The sequence below is a fragment of the Stegodyphus dumicola genome, chromosome 6 (genome assembly GCF_044657685.1).
Source record: "Stegodyphus dumicola isolate Sdum_Otavi_A_Nest chromosome 6, ASM4465768v1".
Taxonomy (NCBI): domain Eukaryota; kingdom Metazoa; phylum Arthropoda; class Arachnida; order Araneae; family Eresidae; genus Stegodyphus; species Stegodyphus dumicola.
Window position 1 is genome coordinate 217,375,181 of NC_140773.1, and position 24,490 is coordinate 217,399,670.

The 24,490-nt window shown below is 33.4% G+C and overlaps 1 protein-coding gene across 2 annotated transcripts in view; it reads right to left on the reverse strand.

Moving 5' to 3' along the window:
• The window catches only part of LOC118188029 (perilipin-1-like), a 162,690-nt gene that overhangs the window by 73,637 nt on the left and 64,563 nt on the right, over positions 1–24,490 (reverse strand). The window contains exon 1 of one of the 2 annotated variants that reach the window (XM_085819510.1): positions 11,826–11,844. The exons of the other annotated variant lie outside the window; for it this stretch is intronic. The gene's annotated coding sequence lies outside the window, so the exon portion shown is untranslated. Of the gene's footprint in view, positions 1–11,825; positions 11,845–24,490 lie in introns of those variants that run through there. 2 annotated transcript variants of the gene reach the window in all.

The following is a 24,490-nucleotide window of genomic DNA, read 5'->3' on the forward strand; positions in this document are numbered from 1 at the left end:
GAAGAAGCTCTATAAATAGAAAAGAAATAATGCATAATTTTAATATTAATAATACAATAAACTTTGATCTTAATTTTTTTTTTGTACCTTAACCGAATAAAATCGAATTACCTTAATTTTTTTCTAATGTAATTAACGAAAACTTGTGAAAATATTTCATTCAAATTAAACCATTCTGAGAAAACTTATCAGGTTCAGTGTTTCTCCTTACTTGCTTGGGGAACATTCCAGAACCTGACTCGGAACAGGGAGCTTACTAAAGCTATGTTCAATAAATGTGGGAAGTAGACAGATACACAGGAAGGGTATACGAAACCCTTTATTTTTCACTCTTTACAATAATTTCCGGACTTCGGAATACACAGACCAACCACTTGTGGTCTGAACGTAAGAATATAAAAATATTAACTAAACTCTAACTTAACTTCGGAATAATAAACAAGGGCCTACGTGGAAGATTGGCCGTATATTAACAGGAAGCCATATGTAGTACAGAGAACTGTTAACACTACAATACGTTTAAAATTATTAAGAGGATTAAACCTCTGGCCTGGAAGGCAACCAGCAACCGAGTAAAAACTGCTAAGGCAAGCGGCCTGCTTCTACTAACTCCTTCCTCTCTCTCGCTTGGCAAAAAGGCCACAACTTAAGTACTTGACGTTCGCCAGACAAATTTGCATAAATAAGTTAAAGGTTTTAATTCTGGCCGGAAGTAGAAAATAAGAAGTGATAGTAAAGATTTAAAATAAAATAAACGTTAGTAAAACTTAAGATCCTTACATACTTCCCGCCAGAGTTAATTAGTTTGAAACTGAGGTCTAAAACGACCTTGTTAAAAACTTTTAGCTCTAGAAACTAACGCGAGACCAATCTTTTACAAACATTTCTCACTAGAAACTAGAAATTAAAAAAAAAACTGTTTTTACATTATCAGCTCCATGGACAACTACTTTTCATCTGTACTGCATCTAAACAGGAGCTTTTAGTTGAAATCTGGTTCCTTCCAGAGATCTGGAAGGAAAACTAGTTTAATGAAATGTTACACAATGAAATGGCAAGTAACATGAATATTTATATTTCTCTTAACATTCTTATTTCATTCATGACTTTATTTTATTATCTCTCCCCGTGCTCTCTGACATGTGTTGTAAAAGAAAACACCAAACACGAATGTGTTTATGTATACGTGTTCAACACTGCCGCCTACAATCAAAACACTAACGTGTTAAACTTCAACATAACAAGACCTCGTAACACACCCTAATTTCAACTCTAAACTCTGAGGTACTATTCTGAAAGTGGCTAACTCTGAAGTGTAGCGTCAGAGAGCCTAACTACATTTATTCAACCTTTAACACATATTCACAATACTTTTCTCTTTTTTTTTTCAGTCACACGAATCATTTTAAAACTTTTGACATTACTTTCACTTTTACCATATCACAGTATTTCTTAACATTTAATATAACAGTTCACATTGTATATAAGAACATATTAACATGCCGTTAATTTTACGCAATTTAAAACATACATTAGTAGTACATTGTTAACTTCTATTCTTTTCCAAGCAAGTGCCTATTCTTCTACATTGAAAAACTACATTTCAAAAGTCTTTCAGACCAAAACTTCTTTCTTGCCAGAATCTTTTAAATAAAATTTATACAATAACTTTTACAATATTCAAGTATTTACACATTCCTATTATACATCAACTTTAGTTTTACGCGCGAGTAATTGAAAAACATAATACCAAAATAGGTAACAACTCATTTCTCGTCTTTTTGGCGATAAGGGTAAACCTCACATGAGGTAAAACGTCTTGAATTCTGCCACTTGCAGTAAGAATGAAAGATTAACTTACGTTTGCAAAGTAACATAAAATTTTACTTATCTTTGTGATATTCCGACTTTCTTTTCTCCGCCCAGTCCTGGAAGGTAGCGAAGATTCTAGTTTGATTTATCTTCCTTCTTGTACGGGCTCGCCCTTCAGTTCCTTCCTCTAGAAGTTTTCTTTTCCGTCCAGTTCGGTCACCCTTGAATACCTTCTTTTTCGCCTCTGCCTGTGGTTTTGGCCGTTTGATGGCCGCTGGTCTTGGCGGAACCGGGACACTTCTGTCTCGTCCTTGCTTGGATCTCGTTGCTGGCCGTTCAAATTTTCCTTGTATCTTTTCCTCCGCCGATGGTGGTCCTTCCGCAATTCGGCGACATTTGCTGCGTAGAGTCCTGTCCGATGAGTAGATCTTCCGTTTGGGAGCCGGGTTATAGTTGCCGTTATTTCTCCTGGCTCTCTTTGCATTCGTCGTACTTCTCCCTTCTTTATTCTGGGGGTGGTCGTGAGCTCTCTTTTCTGGTCTGTGGAACGGCTTCTTTTTCTTGTTACCTTCAATTTTCCAACGGGGAAACTTTCTTTTCAATTGCTCCTGCCTCCTAATGGCTTGTCCTTGTGCTTGACGTTGTTCCACCTCTGGAGCTTGTGCCTGCCGTGCCGGATCCTGCAAAAGATCTTTGAATATTTGCATATTATTACGGTCATAGTATGGTTTTATTTGGTCAATGTTTGCGAAGCATGTTTCACCATTCCTGGCTTTTAACACCACTACAGCGTGAGTTATTTTTTCTATGACATATGGTCCTTCAAATCGTGGAAAACATTTGGCGATTTTATCTTCTGGTGCTGAAGAAAGTGAATGCTTAATTTTTAATACTTCATCTCCTACTTTATAAGTTACTCCCCGTCGTTTCAAATTATAATAGAGCTTTTCTTTGTGCCACTTCAGTGTTCTTTTTTGCTTCTTTAATTAATTTTTCTATATCACCCATTTTAAATTCTGGTTCTCTTTGTTGAACATAAAATATTTTATCTAACGGCGTTATAATCTTTCTGCCTAAAAATAACTCAGCAGGAGTTTTGCCCGTTGTATCATGTTTTGCGGTCCTAAGGGCGAAAGCAAATTCATTGACATAGTTATCCCAGCTTTTATGAAAATTTTTAACATAACTACGGATAATTTTCACTATATTTCTGTTGACCCGTTCCGCTATATTTGATTGCGGCCGATACGGGACCATTTTTAAATGACGTATGCCCAGTTTTTGGCACATGTCTTCAAATATATCACTTACAAATTGAGGACCATTATCCGATATAACTTTTAGGGGCGCCCCGTATTTTAAAATATATTTATTTAAAATAGAATCAGTAACTAATTTCGCGGAGGCTCGTTTTAAGGGAACAATTTCGGTCCATTTACTAAAATGATCAACCATAACAAGGAGATAGCGACTTTTATTTAACTGACTTTTTGGGAAAGGGCCCAATAAATCGATGCCAATTATTTCATTTGGAAAATCGGATTTAATACTATTTAGACATGCTGCTTGACATGTTGGGCAGGACTGGACATACGCATTTGTTAACTTTTGCAGTTCAGGAAAATAGACTGCCTCGCGTACGCGTTGGATAGTTTTTCAAATACCAGCATGAGAAGCTAATGGGCTGTCGTGTAACTCCTGCAGGATATTTAATCTAAGACTAGCTGGGATAACAGGTCGAAATTCGATGTTGGAATTTGTAGTTTTTGTATAAAATAATAGACCATCTATTAGTTGGTAATGGGACGCCCTATTTCTTATCGCCACAATATCTAGGTGGCTAAAATTTTCAGGATCATTTAAACACTCATAAATGTTTCCAAACTCAGGATCCTTACCCAGTTCGGTTATTACAGTTTCTCGAGAATTTATTGTACATGCTGTGAGCATTGCCACCTTTACAGTATTACCTTCTTCATCTATTTTTATTCTGGATAGGGCATCTGCTACGATATTTTCCTTTCCGGGGGTATGCTTGATTACCAGATTATATTCTTGTAGCTTGAGTGCACATCTTATTAACCTTGGGGATAAGTTTTTCCCTGAGTACAATCTAGTTACCGCCGCATGATCAGAATACACTGTTATTGGCGCTCTTCCAAAATAGACTCGGAACTTTTGCACGTTAATGCTTGCTTTAATTTTTCGAAAGCACTATTGGCTTCGGCCGTCCACGAGAATCTTGCCTTTTTCCTTTTTAATTTTAACAGTGGTTCAGCAATAGCTGCAAAATCTTTTATAAAGGACCTATAATATGAACAAAGTCCTACTTTTGTACAGCGATTATTTTTGATTCGTCTGTCTGTATTCCTTTCTGAGATATTTTGTAACCTAAATATTTTAATTCAGGGGCTGCAAATTTGCGCTTTTCGACATTAACTTTTAGACCGGCCTCATTTAATAATGAAAACAACTGTCTTAAATCCTGTACATGTTGGTCCAGATTATCACTAGTAATAATGATATCATCTAAATAGATAAATGTGGACTTTCCAAGAACAGGCTTTAGTACCATGTCCATACATCGCTGAAATGTTGCCGGTGCCCCTGAAAGGCCAAACGGCATACGCAGGAATGCATAAGTGCCAGACTTGGTTATAAAAGCAGTCTTAGGCACGTCCTCCGGTCTAACCCCTATTTGAAAATAACCAGTCGTTAAGTCTAAAGTCGTCATATATTTGGTAGACGTTATGTTCCTTAGAATTTCTTCAATAATAGGTAACGGATATACCGGATATTTAGTTATGGAGTTTAATTTACGATAGTCAATCGCGAAACGACACCTTTTTGGATGTGTTAATGGATAGTCATTGTTTTTCTTACATAAAACCACCGGGCTAGCATAACTACTTGAGATGGGCGTTATGATCTTTTTACGTAGCATATCGCCAATGTGCCATTCTGTAATTTTTTCTTTATTCTTATCATACCGGTATTCTTTGTGGCGAACTGGCATTGAATCTCCGGTGTCGATACTATGGTTAGTAACTTGAGTAAATCCTGGAATATCACTAAATAACGAAGCAAATTCACTTACCACTTGTCGGATTCTTTGTTGCTCTTCCTTAAGCAGGTGGTCAAAGTTTAACATTGGCGGTTCAGTTTTTTCTTCTCGAACTGGTTTCATGGTCAGCTTAAGGGACGCTTCATTAAAATGCAGCGTTGCTTCTGCCTCTGAAAGAAAATCTATCCCTAATATAATATGTGCTTGCAGATTTTTTACTATAAAAAACATAATTTTTACTTGTTCGTCCTTGATACGGACGTATAGCGGTAATTTACCTATGCACTTGCATCTTTCCCCTTGCGCAGCTAACACTGTCGTATTATCCGAATTATATATGCGGTATTTCCGAAAATACCTCCTAAAAAAATCTTCTGCCGCACAGGAACACTGCGCGCCTGTATCCAGGAGTGCGGTGGCTGGGATGTTATTCACCAACACTTCAATCTTCGGAAGAGTCAAATTTTTCACCATTACTGTATTTAACTTGAAGGAAGAGAGGTTTTCTTGGCCTTCGGATTTCCGCACCCTCCCGTCAGCAGAAATCCGTTTTAGTTTAAATCTTGTTTTTTCCTTTCCATGCTTTCCTTCTTTTTCCACTGGCCTTCAGACTTTTTTCCTGGATTGCTATTGAACTGTCGACGTTCGCCGGCTGTTTTTGGATGCTCGGGTTTCCTTGCCCACTGATTCGCTTTGCTTCCGTAGCCGTGTGCTTGACTTTGCTGTGGTCTTGGCTCACCAAATTGGTTTCGTTGTTGATATTGGCGTCTTCTTTCAATGTCCGCCGTTCTTCTACTTTCAAACTGGATTGCTAGCTCAAATAACTTTTCCAGTGTAGTCGGATTCCTTAATTCAATAAAGTCTTGCACTTGGGGAAGTAACCTCGGCAAAATCACTTGAATTATCTCAGGATCCGGAGGGTTTCCATACAAGAGTTTGAATACGTGAATTTTTCTTAAAATAAAGGTGGAAAGATTTTCGATTCTTTGCTGATATATGCTGAAAAGTTCCGTTTCTAATTTCGCACGATCCCTTACGACAGGGAAGGCTTTTACTAGGGCAGTCTTGAAATTTTCGTAAGCATAGGTGGGACTTCCTGCTTGACCCAAGAGACTTCTGCCTATACATTTGAACCAATTAAGCGCTTGGCCCCTCAAAGCGCTGGTAGCTAAGGTAACTTTCTGGAACTCGTGCACGGGATACATCATGAAGTGGTCATCTAGTTTTTCCAAAAAACTGGTTACCGGTGAGTTTCCATTAAATGTTGCTTCTGGTTTCATCGAAGCGCGCATGGTCTGGACGATGTAACCAAATCCTTCCAGGGCGGCAGCTGGCATTTCTGGATTCTGAGCCGCTTCTGCAGGCACAGGTTCTTCTTCAAACTCAGCCATGGTTATTCTTCTTCGTCGGGCGCCACTATCAGGTTCAGTGTTTCTCCTTACTTGCTTGGGGAACATTCCAGAACCTGACTCGGAACAGGGAGCTTACTAAAGCTATGTTCAATAAATGTGGGAAGTAGACAAGATACACAGGAAGGGTATACCAAACCCTTTATTTTTCACTCTTTACAATAATTTCCGGACTTCGGAATACAGAGACCAACCACTTGTGGTCTGAACGTAAGAATATAAAAATATTAACTAAACTCTAACTTAACTTTGGAATAATAAACAAGGGTCTACGTGGAAGATTGGCCGTATATTAACAGGAAGCCGTATGTAATACAGAGAACTGTTAACACTACAATACGTTTAAAATTATTAAGAGGATTAAACCTCTGGCCTGGAAGGCGACCAGCAACCGAGTAAAAACTGCTAAGGCAAGCGGCCTGCTTCTACTAACTCCTTCCTCTCTCTCACTTGGCAAAAAGCCACAACTTGGCGTTCGCCAAACAAATTTGCATAAATAAGTTAAAGCTTTTAATTCTGGCCGGAAGTAGAAAATAAGAAGTGATAGTAAAGATTTAAAATAAAATAAACTGTCCTGTGAAAAGTATAGCATTTAATTCCGTTCAGAATGAAATGTTGTTTAAAAATATGTTGTTTTCATATACTTAGGACTCTGAAGTGTTGTAGAAAAAGAAAATATATACATTTATATGTATATTTACGACGTAATTACAAAATATTTACATCCGAACGCATCAAATCCCATTGAACTCAATGGTAAATGACCCAATGTTTTGGTCACCACGTAGGGATCGCCGGTGCTTCAGAGGAGGGTACGGGAGAAACTTGTTTAGGGCAACTCCATCTTACTTCCTACCTCCATGGTTGGCTTGACAGAAAGATGGATATTTTCATCAAAAATGAGAGTTTAATGGGGGATAATTTGTACGGTAGTTCATAAACAACAAATTGGGTTCCCCGCCCAATTATAAAAAGAATATTCATAAATTACTTCTTTAAGTATTCATTTAAAATAAATTTATGACAGTTTTTTTTACAAAGAGAATAAGTTCCTAAATGTTAGGGATTCTAAGCCACTGTAGAAATCACTACTTAAAAAAGTTTTAAGAGCATGGAAAGACATTTAGTTGAAAAACTACAAAATTGTTTCGTAAGCAATATGCAGTCACATTAATCTAAGCAAAAACTGAAGTAATTTCTTGAAACATTTTCTTATTTCTTGACCTATATGTGTCCAGAAAAAAAAAAAATATGAGACATTATTGCACACAGGAGGGGGGAATGCAATAATATCTTATATTTTTCTTTGCCAGACACATATAGGTTTGTCATAATCTCGCAATTCAAGCATAAATTTTTTTTTGTAATAGTCTTTGAAATAATAATAGTAATAATAATCTCTCAATTTCCAATACAGTTTTTAGATATTTCTTGTTGAGTAAGATTTCTGCGAATTTGATGCTTAATACTGGTAAGCACAGCTGAAAGCTTGCAGTTGAGAAATTTTTGCTTTGTTTTGTTTTATATCAGAAACTTCTAGAATGACCCAATCAGCGCAATGTATTTCATCATAAATTCCGTTCGTTAACATTGATGGCATCTTTTCCACATCCCTGATAAGTAACGATGGCCATTGGACTTTGCGTTTTCATAAAATTTTCTACAAAAAGAAAAGCAAAACTACGAAGGTACATTTAAAGGCATGTGTTCATCATTTAAATTAGGGGGCTTCAACCTGTGGCCCACTGAAGATATTTTGCTGGCCCCACATTTGAATTTGAAGAATTTTAAGAAATTTTGATTTTAAGAAAAATTGACTTGCCAGCTTTTTGTCGTAAATTTTTTTCTCTTATTCTTGATATTTTAAACATTTTATTGACATGCCTGATATTTGAGATAACATTTTCTGAAAATGACGAATTTTTCAAAAATTTCACTTTTTCTTATGTAATATTGTTCCAACTCAGCTTCAATTAGAATTTATAGATTTACAGTGTAACTATGCAGTAAAATGCAAGTTTCTTGAAATTCCTACATTAATTGATTAATTGATTCGAAGTATGTGACCGAAGACAAGTATCTAGGAATTCGTAAACATGCATTCTTCATGCCTTCTATCTTTAGCATTACCTACATATGCGAATAGATTTTCTGTAAAATGAAAATCCTAAAATCAAAACCAAGATCACGGCTGACAGACAAACATTTGAAGAAACTTTACGAATTGCAATAACACAGATTTAACCGGATATTAAAGCTTTAATCAAGTAAAACAATGTCAAATTTCACATTAAAAACTAAAGTAACTACCATCTCCTGAGAGTAATGTAATTTTGTTTTCTTTTTTTTATTGCAAATGTATTTTGTAACATCGTTCTGTACAATCATCTTTATACTTTTTTCATAGTTAAAAAGATTTAAAACATTTTAATTCGATTTCCATTTGACTTTTTAAAACCAGTGTATATATATATATATACAAATCTGTAACACTATCTTTTCGCTTAGAATGAATTGTAGTCTTGCAAAACAAACCTCCCTTTCTTGTATAAATTTTCTAACTACACTATTTTTTTTTTTTTTGACAGACATGTGACCCGCGGATCTTTGTGAATTCACTGATGTGGCTCTCGGGCGTGAAAGGTTGAAGACCACTAATTTTAAATGAACGACTAAACTTCTTGCAGAGTTCTATTTCAAAGCTGAGAATTCCACGACTCTTCGAATTTCAATATAGATACAAAAAATGCATTTAATAAAACTGAAATTAATGTTTTAATGAAAGTTGAACGTAACATAAAGTTTTAATATAATCGATACTAATGGAGGCTGTCAACACATTTGATAAAAACGTTATTAATTTTATGAACCATGTCGAGTTTCATTGTATGTTTTAGCAGTGTTTCCAGAGCACAACAGAAGTAGCTCTCAAGATCTCAGTAAGTTTTTCGAAACAGGTATATGGTACTTCACCCGCTTTCTTGGCATGCCCTCGTGGTGTGGTGGTCTGCACACTGAGCGCATATTTACCTTTTATATAATAATGGGATAGAGGCCTTTGGTTTTATCTTTTATATAAGCATTTGCAGCAACAGTTTACATAAGTAACACATGAAAAACCATTAATTAAAGAATAGCGCGCATGAGGAATGTAAATTATTAAAGTACAGTAATTTAAGGATAGAAAAGATAAGTAATAAAAAACAAGGTTAAAGTTAAAATTAAAATTTATTAAATATTATTTTAAAAATAAAATTAAAATTTTATGCACCAGAAATATGCACGCATAGAACTTACTGTAAAGCTGATTCATTATGGTTTAAATGATGCCACCAAATCGTAAAATATACAGTAAAATAAAAATGTCTCATCAAATCTTTATGAGCCCTGTAAATTTTTACTTTGTGATTTCTTATTAACTGTGATCTATTACTTAACAGATCTTTTCAAAAATCCGCGAAAGCTTTTCTTTAACAAGAAATCATAATCTTCCAGAATCAAGTGATATTTCTTTGTCTAAATTTGTCATTAATTTAATCTTAAGTAAGGGTTTCTCAATGTGTGTATACATTGTGTTAATGCGTGATATTGCTTTGCAAAGAATACACTGATCAATCTGCTAGTAGTGTGTAACCTTAGATCAAGGTACACTATTATTAACATTTTCTGTTATTTTTTTAATTACATTACTGAAATTTCGAATTTATTGTTTAAAAGATATGGAAAAATATTTAAAAACATAAAACACAACATTCATTCTTCAAATAATTCGAACATTCAGTAATTATTTAAAAGCCAAAAGAAATTCTTAATTCTATATCGTAAAAGCTGCTTCTCTCAGCAACAATTTCAATTAAACTCTTACAAATAATACATAGAATGATGCGCTCAATTTAATATTTTTAGATAGGCTATAAGAAGAAAGCCATCATAATAAATTTCTGAATAAATAAAATAAATTCAGGAAAGATAAAAATTAACTTTTAAATGCTTAAACTGTTTGGTACATGAGAAAATCTGCATACCCAGATTATACAAGCAATAACTTCATTAAAATATTTTCAGAGAAAAAAAAATGAAAGCTTTCAGATTTTTATATTAAGCCCAAAATTTTTTTCATTTACACGTTAATACACGTTCTGAGAGCATTTGGACTAACGCCTCTTTGGACTAAAAATATTTAAAAACAGAACATGTTTAGAATCTCGGATAGACAGTCTCGCGTGCTGGAGATAAAAATATTTTATTCCGCACAGTGTGCTCCCACTGCTCACTTTGAAATCGTTGAGTCTCTTCTTAATCAAAAATTCGTTAAAGTTTAAAAATATGAAACATAATAAAACAAATTTGACTTCAAAATTCGGGCTTCCTGGTGTTCATATTCGGATTGAGGATTACGTTATTCAAAATTTCATATCTCTAGGTACCGTCGTTTTTTCATGATGCGAGAAACACATATACATTCATGCAGATCTTTCATTATTTAATTTCTTTAAATATAATGCAGGGATGTAATATTTGGTGGCAACAATTTGAAAAGTGATACAGCTGTTTATAGTGATTCGACCAAAATGCCGTTTCGAGACTAATAGCCCTTCTGGGCTAACGCCCATTTGGGCTATAAAAAATTAACAAAATTAAGCGTAAGAAAAATCTTACAGGAAAATTAGACAAGTTTCATTTGTGGAGGGGATTAAATAATTACACACTTTAATGTTTGCAAATGTGATATTTAGTTTTTAAAATATTGCGTATGAAAAAAGTATTTCTTAATCTAATACAAATTATATTCGAAAGGAAATACGAATTTATTACTCCAAACCTTATGAAAATAAAATGCAGTAGACTTTCATATATATCGAAACATTTTGGTTTGCTTTTTAGCTCTTTTTCTTTTTAATCTTATACTAGAAACGTAAGTCTTAAGATCTCTTTTAACATTATTCGTTCCTCCGCTTCCCCCTGTTAAGCTGCTAGTAGTGTGTAGCTAGTTGCTCTGCAGCTCCATTAGCATCTGTGTATATAATTTTGAGAACTTTTGCCAGTTTTCGCACATATTACTATAATATTTTTAGTTACCATAACATTTTCAGTTATTTTTCGGATTATAATAGTACATTCCATGATTCCGTAACAAGATAACCTTTTTATAAGTAATATAGTTTATTTTTTCTTAGTAAGTTTTAGTTGTATTTTATTTTTAATGTATCTAAATGAATTAATTTACTATTATTTAGATGTTAATTTTATTTATATTACACCATCAGTACAATTAATAAAAGAACGTGTCTGATGTTATTGTGTATTTTGGCAAAGAATAGCCGCTTCTGAGTCGCTGAGCAAGGAGTTTGAATAACATGACCTGCGTTAACCATAAAAAAGTAAGATAACTTTCCAATTAAAACTACTCTTTCGACTAACTTTTTATCTTAAAAATAGCGAGCATTTTCGAGATAGTAAAATGACATTAGTTACTAAATAATGCTCTTCTAAAAATATTTTTTTTTCTAAGGCAACATGTATTATGAAACGGAACTCACAGCTTTCGTCCTGTCTTCCCGTCAGAGTTTTCTTAGTTATAAACAAATGACTGGAAACGTTTCCTAGTCACGTTATTTATTTTTGTCCTATATTCCCGACTTCCTATCGGCTTTCAGGTGAATATCTATATTTAGAAACGAACGAAGTTCAAGCTAAGCTTAGATTGAAAGGTCGTGGTCCACAGATAACAAGACTCAATGTGCAGAACATGTGCGTCTGTAGACGTATACAAACAACAAAAGTCTCAAATTTGTTGACAGAAATATTATTTCTTCGCGTGGGAGATACGCAACCGTATGCATACGTGAACTTTATTTGCAACATACAATATATTAAGTAACTCTGTTTAGTTTTACTAGGAAGCCGTCGACTGCGCATTTTCTTTGGACATTCCAAACATATTGATAATAAAGTTTATATTAAGGCGCCTTAAATGAAGTGGTATTATGAAGAGCCCTCGTAAAAAATGAAATTCTGATTGCATTCTTAAGGTTGAAGGTGAAAGATAACTATTAACGAATTTATAAGCATAAGAAATGTTATCTATTAATTTTCCATTTCCCAGGCAAATACAGAAGAAGATTTATAAAGTAAAGAAAGTCACAAACGTAACCAGCCCCAATCTTTCTTTTATTAAAAAAAATGTATATTTAAAGAAATCTGAAAGGTTTTTCAGATTTGGATGCTAACCCAAAAAGATTTGTTAAGGTTTTTTACGCTCTCGCTAAGCTCGCAGACTTACCAGTCAACTGTTACACTCACTCCTATTAACCCACTTTTTTTTGTCTTTTTAGCTTTATTATTAAAAATGATACGCTGTTTATAGTGATTCAACGCAAAATGCCGTTTCGAGATTAATATCCCTTTCGGGACTAACGCCCCTTTTGGGCTAAATGTCTTTCTCGCAAGGATGACACCCAGCCACAATATTTCAAAAATTGATATATTCGGATCCTAACCCTTTTAGTTGGATTATGTGCAGTGCCGTTGTTAGACGTTTTGCTGCACAGTGCGGTTCCTAAATTCTGCTGCCCGGTGCGACTGCATCAGCCCCGGCTATGTGTGATCAGTCAATAATCAAGCAATGATCCTTCATGTAAGTGGAACTGATTATCACGGCACGTTGTAAGTTGAGATGCTGTCAAACAGGTTTTACGAATGCTGCAAAAATAATTGTAAAATCCTAATTAAGTTAAATTCCCACAATAGAGATTAATTTGAGTATTTTTTTTCCCTTGGAGATATTTCTGAAACCTACGGAACATCGCCATATTAAATTAGTTTCATTTACTCAGACCAAAAAATTTAAAAAAAAATTATATGAAATGAAAAACAGAAGTAATATTTAAAAAAAAATAATTGCCAGTTGCTAAAACTCTGTAGACATTAAAACAATAAACATTCATTTCTATAATCTTCGAAGTGCAAAAAAGTCTCTTAGCAAATAAGTCATCTTTCAGAAAATAATAAAAGTTTAAATTTGAAAAATTCATATTTTTAAAATGGGAACAATATTTTGAAATTTATATTGATTATATTTATATTATTTTGATATTTATTTTGAAATATATATATTTATTTCTATGAATTGCATCCTATGAATAAAAATTCCCTTCTGAATTTTCAGTGATATATTAAATTTGTGAGTTTCATTCTAAATCCTAAGTAATATAGTATATACAACAGCTTTTATCACAGCTGTGATCTCTAAAATATCTTTAAATGGAACTCTATTGTCATATAAGAAATTTTAATTAATAACCAATAGTTTTAGAGTTACTCTCATCTGATAACTTGTTTTGGTAAGCTAACTAGCATGCCTATTTTTTTACACAAATTGTTATTAACTTTTTGAAATTTAACTAAATTTTTGAAATTTAGGATTTTATATCAATGTATAAAGCAATGAAGCTTAAATGTTTAAGAAAAATTTCATTCGTTTCTTCTAAAAGCTCTGAAATTGTTTTTGATTAAAAACATACCTCTAATAAAAAGAGCTAAAATTAATTACAAATGGATACATGGGTTAGATTAAATATAAATAAAGGGCTAAATCTACATTTGAAGGTACGATATTGACGTACGCACTACAATCAGTACAGTCGTATATACTGAAAAACAGAATAGCAGACCAAAAGCAAAATAAATATAGTTGAGAAAGTAAAAAGCTGAACCTTATCTCATTTTCCATGTTCAACTGTTGAACAGTACGATACTTTTATTCAGTGACAAAAATCTGATGCGGACACCACGTGACTGCCTTGTACGGCCTATTAAATTATGCGCAGTTTTACTGCATTTCATTTAAACGTCTTGCCTCGAATTTCATTACAGATATATTTCTCATTCAATTAACTCAGTTCTCAATTCGCGACGCGGCAAAAACAGATAAAAACTCAAAGAATAGCCATTAAAATTTGAAAAACATAAAACACCAAATGCAGTTAAAAGAATTAAAAAAAAAAAAAAAAAAAAAAAAAACTACAATTAAAACTAAGTTTCTACGCAAAAACAAGCAATTCGGCCAACGAGCAAAAAGCAGATTTTTCGGTACGCAAAACTGAAGGTTTACTTTTAGTCCCACTCGGCAAAAAGACACTGAAGGTGCAGAAACGAACTTAATTCACTATTCTGTTAAGTTTGGAATGTAAACAAATATAGCTGCTAAATTATACTTAGAAGCACTTATTTTCGTTATTAATAATTCTACAACTATTGCATGTAGATTAATTAAAGGCATACAAACCTTAACCGGAACCTTAGCCATGCTTTCATAGGGGTGACAAGCTGAAGTCGGTTAGCTGAAGGTCCCGGCATTGTTAAAAAAAATCGCGATAACAATACTTCCTTTACTTCGTACAAGGAAGTGAAAAAAATGCTTTAAAACATTTTGCTCATTCTAATGTCTCTTCGGATAGTTATCAAAACTAATTATCATATTAAAGAAATTGAAAATCAGTTGAAATATTCTGTATCAGTTGAAATATAATATCCAGTATATTCAGTATACTGTATAATTTATATTGCATTACCACATTAAAAAAAAGCGACACTTTTCGTTTATTATTAAAACTATCAAATATATTTTTAAGAAATTACACTAGCGGGATACCGTGAATTAGCTAAGTCTCATTAAAAATCATTATATATTTATTCTATTTTATAATAACTATTTTAAAGTTGGCAACATAAAATTCTATTAACAGAAATAACAAAAATCGCTTCTAAAGCGGGCTTAAACGCTGTTACATTTACATGCATTTTCAAATTTGATAAAAAAAAAAAAAAAAAAAAAAAAAAAAAAAAGACAAAAACTAATTACTATTTTTAGAATAGCTTGCAGCTGCTATTTTCAGATATAATCTTTGAATATTTTTCTACTTATTTAGACTCTTGACACCTTTTTGTTGACATTAATAGGAACATACCATCACATGATTCCATCATGCTCAACACGAGAACTTCAAGACGGCTTAAAGCAAATAAATGCTAGAAAATGAAGCTGCGGAAAATGCGCATCGGTTTCTTCTTGCTTTAAAAAGAATATCTTTTAAAGTCAATGCTAAATCTGCCCTTGATTGTAGACACATTTTTCCTTTTCAGGCACTCTTTGGTTACAAGATAAAAAATTACAACGCTTTGTTGCTTATATATTAATACAACCTATTTTCAAGCTACATGCAAAGTTTCAAGACAGTAAATCTAGTCGTACTTGTATACATATCGAGGAATTTTATATATAGAGAGAAAGAAATTAATTTCTTGCGAAAAGCTGATTAAAAATTAAAAAATTAAGACCAGACTCAAAGCTGATTAAAAATTTTAAAAATCTAATAGGGACCTCACATGACTTCATTGTACGGCCTATTAAATTGTACACATTCTCTGCTGCATTTCATTTAGACTTATTTCCTCGAATTTAATTGGAAATATATTTTTCATTCAATTAATTCAGTTCTCACTTCGCGGCAAAGCAATAAAAGTTGAAAAATGTGAAAAACCGTAAAACACCACATACAGTTAAAACAATAAAAGAAAAATAATTTTTACAATTAAAATTAGAGTTATTACGCAAAACAAAATCTGATGTGTATACCACATGACTTCCTTGTAAGGAAAATTAAATTATACGCATTTTTTCCTTCATTTCATTTAAATTTTTTCCCTCAGATTGCATTATAGATATATTTCTCATTTAATTAATTCAGTTCTCACTCCTCGATAAGGCAAAAATACATAAAAACTCAAAATATCTATATTACAAATTGAAAGCTATAGAAAACTATAAAACACCAAACACAGTTAAGACAATTTTAAAAATTTTACAATTAAAATTACAGTTTCTACGCAAGAACAAGCCATTTGGCCATCGGGAAAGAGGGCAGATTTTTTTCGGTGCACAAAACTGAAAGTTTACTTTCGGTATCGCTCGGCAAAAAGACTCTGAAGGCGTAGAAACTGACTTAATTCGTTGCGGACGCTCTGCTGAATCAATATATGGGATAGTTTAATAACTTAAATGATAATTCCAGAATGTACGAGGGCTATCCAGAAAGTAGATTACGTTTTGGAATAAAAAAATAAACAAAGTATAGGAAACAAATTTTATTATATACAGATGAAAGCCACACTCAAATACTACTTTTCTACATAGTCACCATACAAATTAAGGCATTTATCGTAGCGATGTACGAGCTTGGAAATTCCTTCGTCGAAAAATTCGGCCGCCTGCGCCTTCAACCACTTCGTTACCTCTTCCGCTGATTTTTGTGGTCCTCTGTCAAGATTTTTGGAATCCATCTTGCACAAAACTTGTGGTAACCAAGCTTTTCGCTGATGATTTCGTGCAACAAACTTCGCGAAATTTGTGGAAAACTCAAAGAAAGTTCCGTTATTGTGAAATTTCGATTTTCACGGACTTTAGCATCGACTTTTTCGAGAAGTTCGGCGGTCACTATGCTGGGTCTCCCACTTCGATCTTCGTCGTGAACATTGGTTCGGCCATTTTGAAATCTTATGACCCACTGACGCACTCCACCTTCAGTGATAATGTTGTCCCCATACACTTCACGAAGCTGCCGATAGATTTCTATCGGTTTACAGTTTTTTGCAGTCAGAAACCTTATTACCGAGCGCACCTCGCAGCTCGCGGGATTTTCAATTAACGCAGACATTTCAAACCGTCACAGTATCTGAACGGAGCACAGCACGAACCTCTCACTAGCACGGCTAGATGCAGACTGAGCTGCGCAACGCTCTGACCCCAAGATGGCCGCGCTAGCCCCGCCCCTAGCGGACACAGACGGAAACGTAATCTACTTCCTGGATGGCCCTCGTATTAAGTCCAACTGACCCGTCTATTAATCCAGACCTCGTCATAATTCATAATGACTTTAATTTTAAATTACGGGGATATACAGATCTTTTTACTTTTTATAAAATGCAACTTTAGTTACTTTTATTGTTTTTAATATAAGAAAAGAGGATTTCCTTGTAAATATAGTAAAACTTTCCATAGCACCATCTCCCGTAAATAACCAACTACAGAATAACTAATATATTCATTAAAACGTAAACAGAAAGTTATAATACATATTGCCTCTCTAAAGCGCCCACAGAAGATCATCGGAACCGAACAAATCAAAAAGATCAAACAAATCAAATCATCTTGGAAACGTAGATGGTTGCAGCAGAAAAGTTTCATTACGTGTTTAAAACAAACTTTCTAATTAATTATCTATTAATACTGTTACATTGAAATGCATTTCATTGACACAGCTATTTTCTCCCTTCTTTCTGCATGCCTTAATGGTGTAACGGTTAGCACACTCGGCGCATATTCGAGAGGTCCAAGTTCGAGTCCCGGCGAGAAAATTGCATATTTTTCACATTTCCTGCTTCAAAATAACCTAATGACTACGTGCTGAATAAAAAATTCAGATATGATATCAAAATTTCGTAGTAAATACAAATACGTAAAACTTATTGGATGCATCCATATATGTTTTAAACTTTCCTTCAACATGTGTATGTATCACCAGACTTTTCCTCCTCTTTGACGATATTAAATGGATCTCTTACTATTACAGTTATTTAAATACGTCAAAGGTTCATCTACTGTGACAACATTTTCCCATCCTATTTTTGTCGCGATAAATGTTTCAAATAAAGAATTATGCAGCGCCTTCTACGTTCAGCAATATGTAGTGGAGAAAGACGATGCACATTATATTTTTCTCCTTTTTAAGATTCAAATCAGCACTAAACACTTTGTTTATAGTTGACACTGAGGATTTTAATGATTTTGCAACAGCCCTTTGACTTTCTTTTAACACTAAAGGCTTTAAATTTTTCCACTTGAAGCCAAACTTTTTCTTTTTTTTCTTGACAATATTACCTATCATAGCTTCAAATATGGATTCACAGCGTTTTTTAATAAATAGACGCGAATAATTTTCTTCGGGAAGAGCACGAACAGACTTCCATCCACTGCTTTTTTTAAAAACACCGTTTTGCATGAAAGCAAAACTATCAAATAGGCGACAATAATTTATATTTTGAAAAATATAGTTGCAGTTAAAGCAAATTTCCAAGCAGAAAATGTTTTTAATAACAAAACGGAATCGACTAAAAACTGTGCGAAAACTAGTCTCTCTCTCTTTCTCTCTTTCTCTCTTTCTCTCTCTCTCTTTCTCTCTTTCTCTCTCTCTCTTTCTCTCTTTCTCTCTCTCTCTTTCTCTCTTTCTCTCTCTCTCTCTCTCTCTCTCTATATATATATATATCTGTTTGGACGAGCATGTGAATGTGTCTAAAATTTAAATCCAGAAGTTAATTTTCACGAAAGTTTAGAAGAATGAAAGAAAATGCTTTATTTAACATTCCGTCTACATTTTTAAGTAAAATTATACAGTTAATGAAGCCATGTAAAGATATACAACTAAGAACACAAAGTAAAAATAAGCAAACAAAAATTTTACATAGGAGTTTTACTGAATGATATATCGAGAAAAACACATACTGATTTCGTTATATAAATATAAAATTACCTTAATATGACATATGCTGACTTCTTAGGGATTCAAAAGATTGACAATGATAACAGATACTCATAACTAGGACTATTTTAACACTTTAGTCTAACGAATTTCTATTCTTCCATGAATGCTCGTCTTCATTCATGAAGTACTGTGTAGCATACCAGCAGAAGGTTGCCTGCCGAACTAGTCAAAGTAATGTTTATAATGTTTCGTGAGGGCTGGACTATTTATCGTGAGAACATCTTAATAATGTTTCGGTGTTCTATTTTGTGAGAACGATAGTTAACAGAAGGTTAGAACCAACAACTCTCAGAAAAAAAAAAAAAACTGACTTAAATCTAAGGTAACGTCCCACCGGCATTTAACATTCACGTTACCTGTCACAGTACACCATGAAGTGACGTACGGCCTTATGTCATCCGATGCTTAATACCGCCTCCAAAAGACTTTCGTTCCGTTATATATAATAGTTGATATTGCATTTCTTCTTCCTTCCATATGAACTTAAGCAGTTTATCACTGTACAAACTGAAACTTGATTCTTCTGTAAGTCAGTCATCTTGACATCATGTCTGCAAAAGTTTGAATGAATTCATCGGTGAATAAAGGTTAGACGAATATAAACCACTTGTCTTCTGACACATACACTAGCATCAAGCAAATCTCCAGTATACAGTCATGATATATTAATGACTGCATAAATGACTGAAGACATGCCTGGCAGTCTATGTATGTCTTCTGCAAGTCTGGCATGCCTGGCAGTCTATGTATGTCTTCTGCAAGTCTGGCATGCCTGGCAGTCTATGTATGTCTTCTGCAAGTCTGGCATGTCTGGCAGGATAGTATGGCTTCTGTCTAGTTGCAAGCAGCAGAAAATTGCTGTCAGATAGCTGCAGCAAGAAGCCATCATATACTTTAGCCTTCGTATACTTTGGATGACCTTACACAAATCTTCGTGATACATCAGTAGTCTCATTAAACTGCTGCCACAGCTGTAACACCATTTTGAACTGAATGCATAAATCCTTTGCAATCTGCCCCGAATTGGGCTTCCGACTGTTCATCCATCAAGGCAATCTACAGTTTTATGGAGAAATGATTTGAGAATACACAAGTGAGAGAACGCAGTTCCTCGCATTCGTTAAATATGAGAAACGTTTATAACGTCTTATCGCATTCCATTCGTCCAATATGTGAATTTTTTAAAGCTAAATATTTTTAAATTTGCTCTGTATAAAAAAATGTTACATTTTTTTAACTTACATTAATAAGAAAATTAAATGCACTTCGGATTAAGAGCAATAGAGCTATTTCTAACATAGCATTAAAACTCATTTAAATTAAATTAGCATTGAAATTAACACAAATTCAAACTATATAAAAATACTGAACTAGATGGAAAAAACGAATATTGAAGGAAAAGTATTAATATTTAAAAATTCTACCTTTTGTTAAGGTTGCTTAATTAACAATCATTTACAGCATCTTGCAGAAAAATCCATAATTTCAGTACCATTTGATGGTCACAAAGAATGAAATATGATGTGTACCTTTCTGCATAATTTTCGATACTGGCTTTCGTGGCAAGAAGGTAACTGTCATGAGCTTTGCAAAAATTGAAATAACTTACTAGCTTAATAATCATAGCCAATACTTTAAAAAAATTACGAAAAAAAGGGCGAATTTTAAAATGCCATCCTTTGCACTCTTTCTACAGTCTAGACATACGTTAAGTTTTATCTATTTATTTGCGCAACCAATTATTTTTATCAATGAGGGCAATTAATTACCGAGTTTTCGCATAATCACTTTGTACTTCGACTCTGCTCCACGCATTCATCAGCAGATTAGTTGCTTGGAGATATTTGGCCTAGGGGTTATCGCATCCTCCCTGTTTATTGCGGTAGGGTTAAAAGAGGGACGTCTCTAAAAATATTTGAATTTATCTTCTTTCATTAAGTTCTACGAAATTCTATCAGCACATGGAATTTGGAACTCAGTTTGCTGTCTTGGTGCCCGGACGCTAACCTTTCCCCAAAAAAGTTAGATTTCCGACAATATCAGTAACTCTTTTTTCATAAAACGCGATTTCGTGGGAAGATCCGCAAGAAATTTCTAAAATATCAAAGGTTGATGATTTCACATGCCAATCAACAACAACAGCTCTTTTTTTTTTAATTGAAAAATAATAATAATGACAAAACTGTATATTATGATGACAGATTACAAAGGAAATATATGATAAGCAAATTTCAGTTTTAAGGCAAATACGGAAATACGGTTTATGGCAATGTTCTATTTATGAGATAATGAATAACTCTATGGAAATAAATCATAAATAACTTTATATTCTCCGCGAATTCCAAAATACCTACTACTTTATTATTATAAACACTCTATATACTCAAACCCGGAAATATATAATTAGAATTGCGCATAATAAAGAACGAGTTACATTTCACAATATTAAGAAATTTTATTATTATGAAATGATAAGTTTGGTAGTTTAAAATTATGTTATCTTGAATTGTTAAAGTGACTGAACACACAAATTTAAATTTTGAACTGAATTGAAAAATGAAAATTTTTTAAATGTTCTTGAGTAGTATTTTAAAGTAAGGAAAGATTTAGAGACTTTTTAATCCAAATGGGAAATTTGCCCATAAGGGCTATTAATTTAATTTTGGCATTTTGCGTCGTCCACTATAAAACGTCGTTTCACTTTTCAAACTGTGTAAGGACTCGTATGTTTTTTGACTTGCTTTTTTTGCTGTGTCCTGAATAGGAACAGGAAGCTTACTCAAGCTATGTTCAAGTATGAGTGGAATGGAAGACACAAGCAGTAAGGGTTGACTTTATTTTCAGTAAGATTAGAGGTGCTCCCACACTTCGGGATACAGAGACCAACCACTTGTGGTCTGAAGGTAAAAATATAAAACTACTAACTAAAATTCTAAATAAGAGATAACTTTGAATTTGTTTACAAATGCCTAACACTAAAACTGGCCTTTTAAAAGATTACGCATGTAGTACGCAAACTGCCGAAACTACAATACGTTTTAAATGACAAGAGGACTGTTAACCAGAGAACAGGGGCTCCATTACCTAGCTGACATGATGTCTGCCTTACACGGATTAAAGCCCCTGCCTCCAGAAGCTATTTATTATGACTAAGCAGAATAAGTTTACAGTGGCATACAAGGCCTTCAAGAACACAAGAACATAAGTAACATAGTCATAAAAGACCCTAAAGAAAGCATGTTACAAGTAGTTACCTATAGCATTCAAACAATAAACCGAGTATACTTTCATAATTTGTACTGAAAATACGAAATACTTTCAAAACTGAGTCCAACTAATTTAAATAAAAACTATAGTACAAACAAAATATAATACATCCATTACTGCATTATACACAATTAATATCAATTAGATTCACAAATTCAAGAAGAACCATTCAATTTAGAAAAAAAAAATGCATAAAGATAAACTAAGACAATAATAAACTGCCAAATAAAATTTTTTCATATGAATTCAGAATTAAGAACCAATAACTATGATACCTGAACAATATTATCATAAAATACACTGAACCTGAGATATTATTACAATGCAAAACATAAATTTGGTTTAAAAACAAAACCACTCCAAGTAATATAAAAACTCTACATCAGGTTTGCTGGCGACGCGATAGAAATACAGTACAAGAATAATGCCAACATAAATATATGAAAAATTCCGATTCCAAAAGCCACATACATTCAAAAATAAGTCAAAGAAAATTATTATAAAATACTGCCTTAAATGCACATTTTACAATAGAGAACTCAAGTAAAACCAATAAAATTCACAAAAACAGGTCAACTATTCAATTCAGAAAAGTGCAAAAAGGTATACAAAATAATTATTCTAGATTAGGTTTGCTGGCATCGCTAAGACAAATGCAATACTAGAAAAATGCCGACACAAAATTTTACAGAATTTCAAAATCAAAAACAAAATGCATTCAAGATGAAAGTAAAGAAAATTAATATAAAATAACTATCATGAATGCAAATTTTTTTTAATAGAATGCACAATTAATGCCTATCAAATTCACCAAAGTGAATCAATTCAATTACAAAAGAACGCATTAAAATATGCAAAATAATAAAATTGTCACAAAAATTTTCTGTTAAATTTAATTAACAATTACAAAACTAATAGGCTACAATTAACCGTTACAATTTATAAGAGCATAGATGCATTCAATGTCAGATACGTCTGTTCTACGTAAAACCACTTCTAATTTTAAATCAGTAACATAAGTAGTGGAAACAACAAAACTGAACAATAATAAGCATCAAACACACAAAGTTAAACAATTACCATTATACAGTAAAAATCTAACAGTCGCTGAAAGTCAATTACTCACTCCCAATAGAGATGATCTGAGAGAATTATTTACAGAAAAATTTAATTCCTGACAGAAAAGCATAATTTCCTTAAATTTCTTACTCTCACTAGAGTTTTTTAATATCATTTCAGCCCATTTTGGCCTGTGTTGATATGACAAGAGGACTAAACCTCTGGCCTTAAAGGCAAGCAGCAACTGATTGAAAACTCGTACAGAATGCAGAAAGGGCGAGTATATAAGGTATTTCTCCCGCCTTCCTAGCGTGCCTTCGTGGTGTAGTGGTTCTGCACGCTGGGCCGGTATTCCAGAGGTCTGGGGTTCGATTCCCGGCGAAGGCGCTTACTTATTTTTCAACTCTCCGGCTTTTCAAATTCCGGAAATTAACCTAATGTCTCTACAACTGTTGCCACCAAATATTAGAGTCCTGTATTATATTTAAAGAAATTAAATAATGAAGAATCTGCACGAATGTATGTATGTATGTATGTTTCTCGCTTTGTGAAAAAACAACGGTACCTAAAGATATCAAATTTTTAATAACGTAGTCCTCCGCTCGAATATGAGCATCTGGAAGCCCAAATTTGGAATTTGTTTTATTATTTATTTCGCATTTTGTACAACTTATTTATTCTTTATTATTCCTATTTTGATAAACTTTGTAAAACGGATTAAATGACGTGTTAAATATTACGTGTTTTTTTATTGTGATTTTTTAACAGCACAATAAAAAAACACGTAATATTTCAATAATAGTCTTTTTGCTTACACAAAATAATTTTTTGCTTGAGCATATATTTTGCATCGTCTTCCTAAATCAGAAATCTCTGTATCAACTACTGAAAACATAGCAAAAAAAATTACATGAGAGGCAAAAATGCGCCAATAAAATATGCAGTATGTATGTATGCATACCTTTGAAAATGGAGGAAAGATACTGATTTCATCTGTTCCGATAGGGCAAAAATTGTTTGAACTATGGTATTTCAGGTTTTCACGGTCATATTGACTGGGTATTTTATTATACTCACTTCCAAAAGTTAAGCACGGAGAGGAAAATGCTAATTTCCGGAAACCAATCAGAATTGAAGAGGATGAAATTCGCTGCAGAGGTAAATTGAAGTATGCAAATGTGTTAGGTAACAACCAATCACACTTTCATGTCAAGAAATATGCAAAAAAAAAAAAAGGCAGTCTTATAAGGAACCATCTTTATGAAGGGTTACAGAAGTTG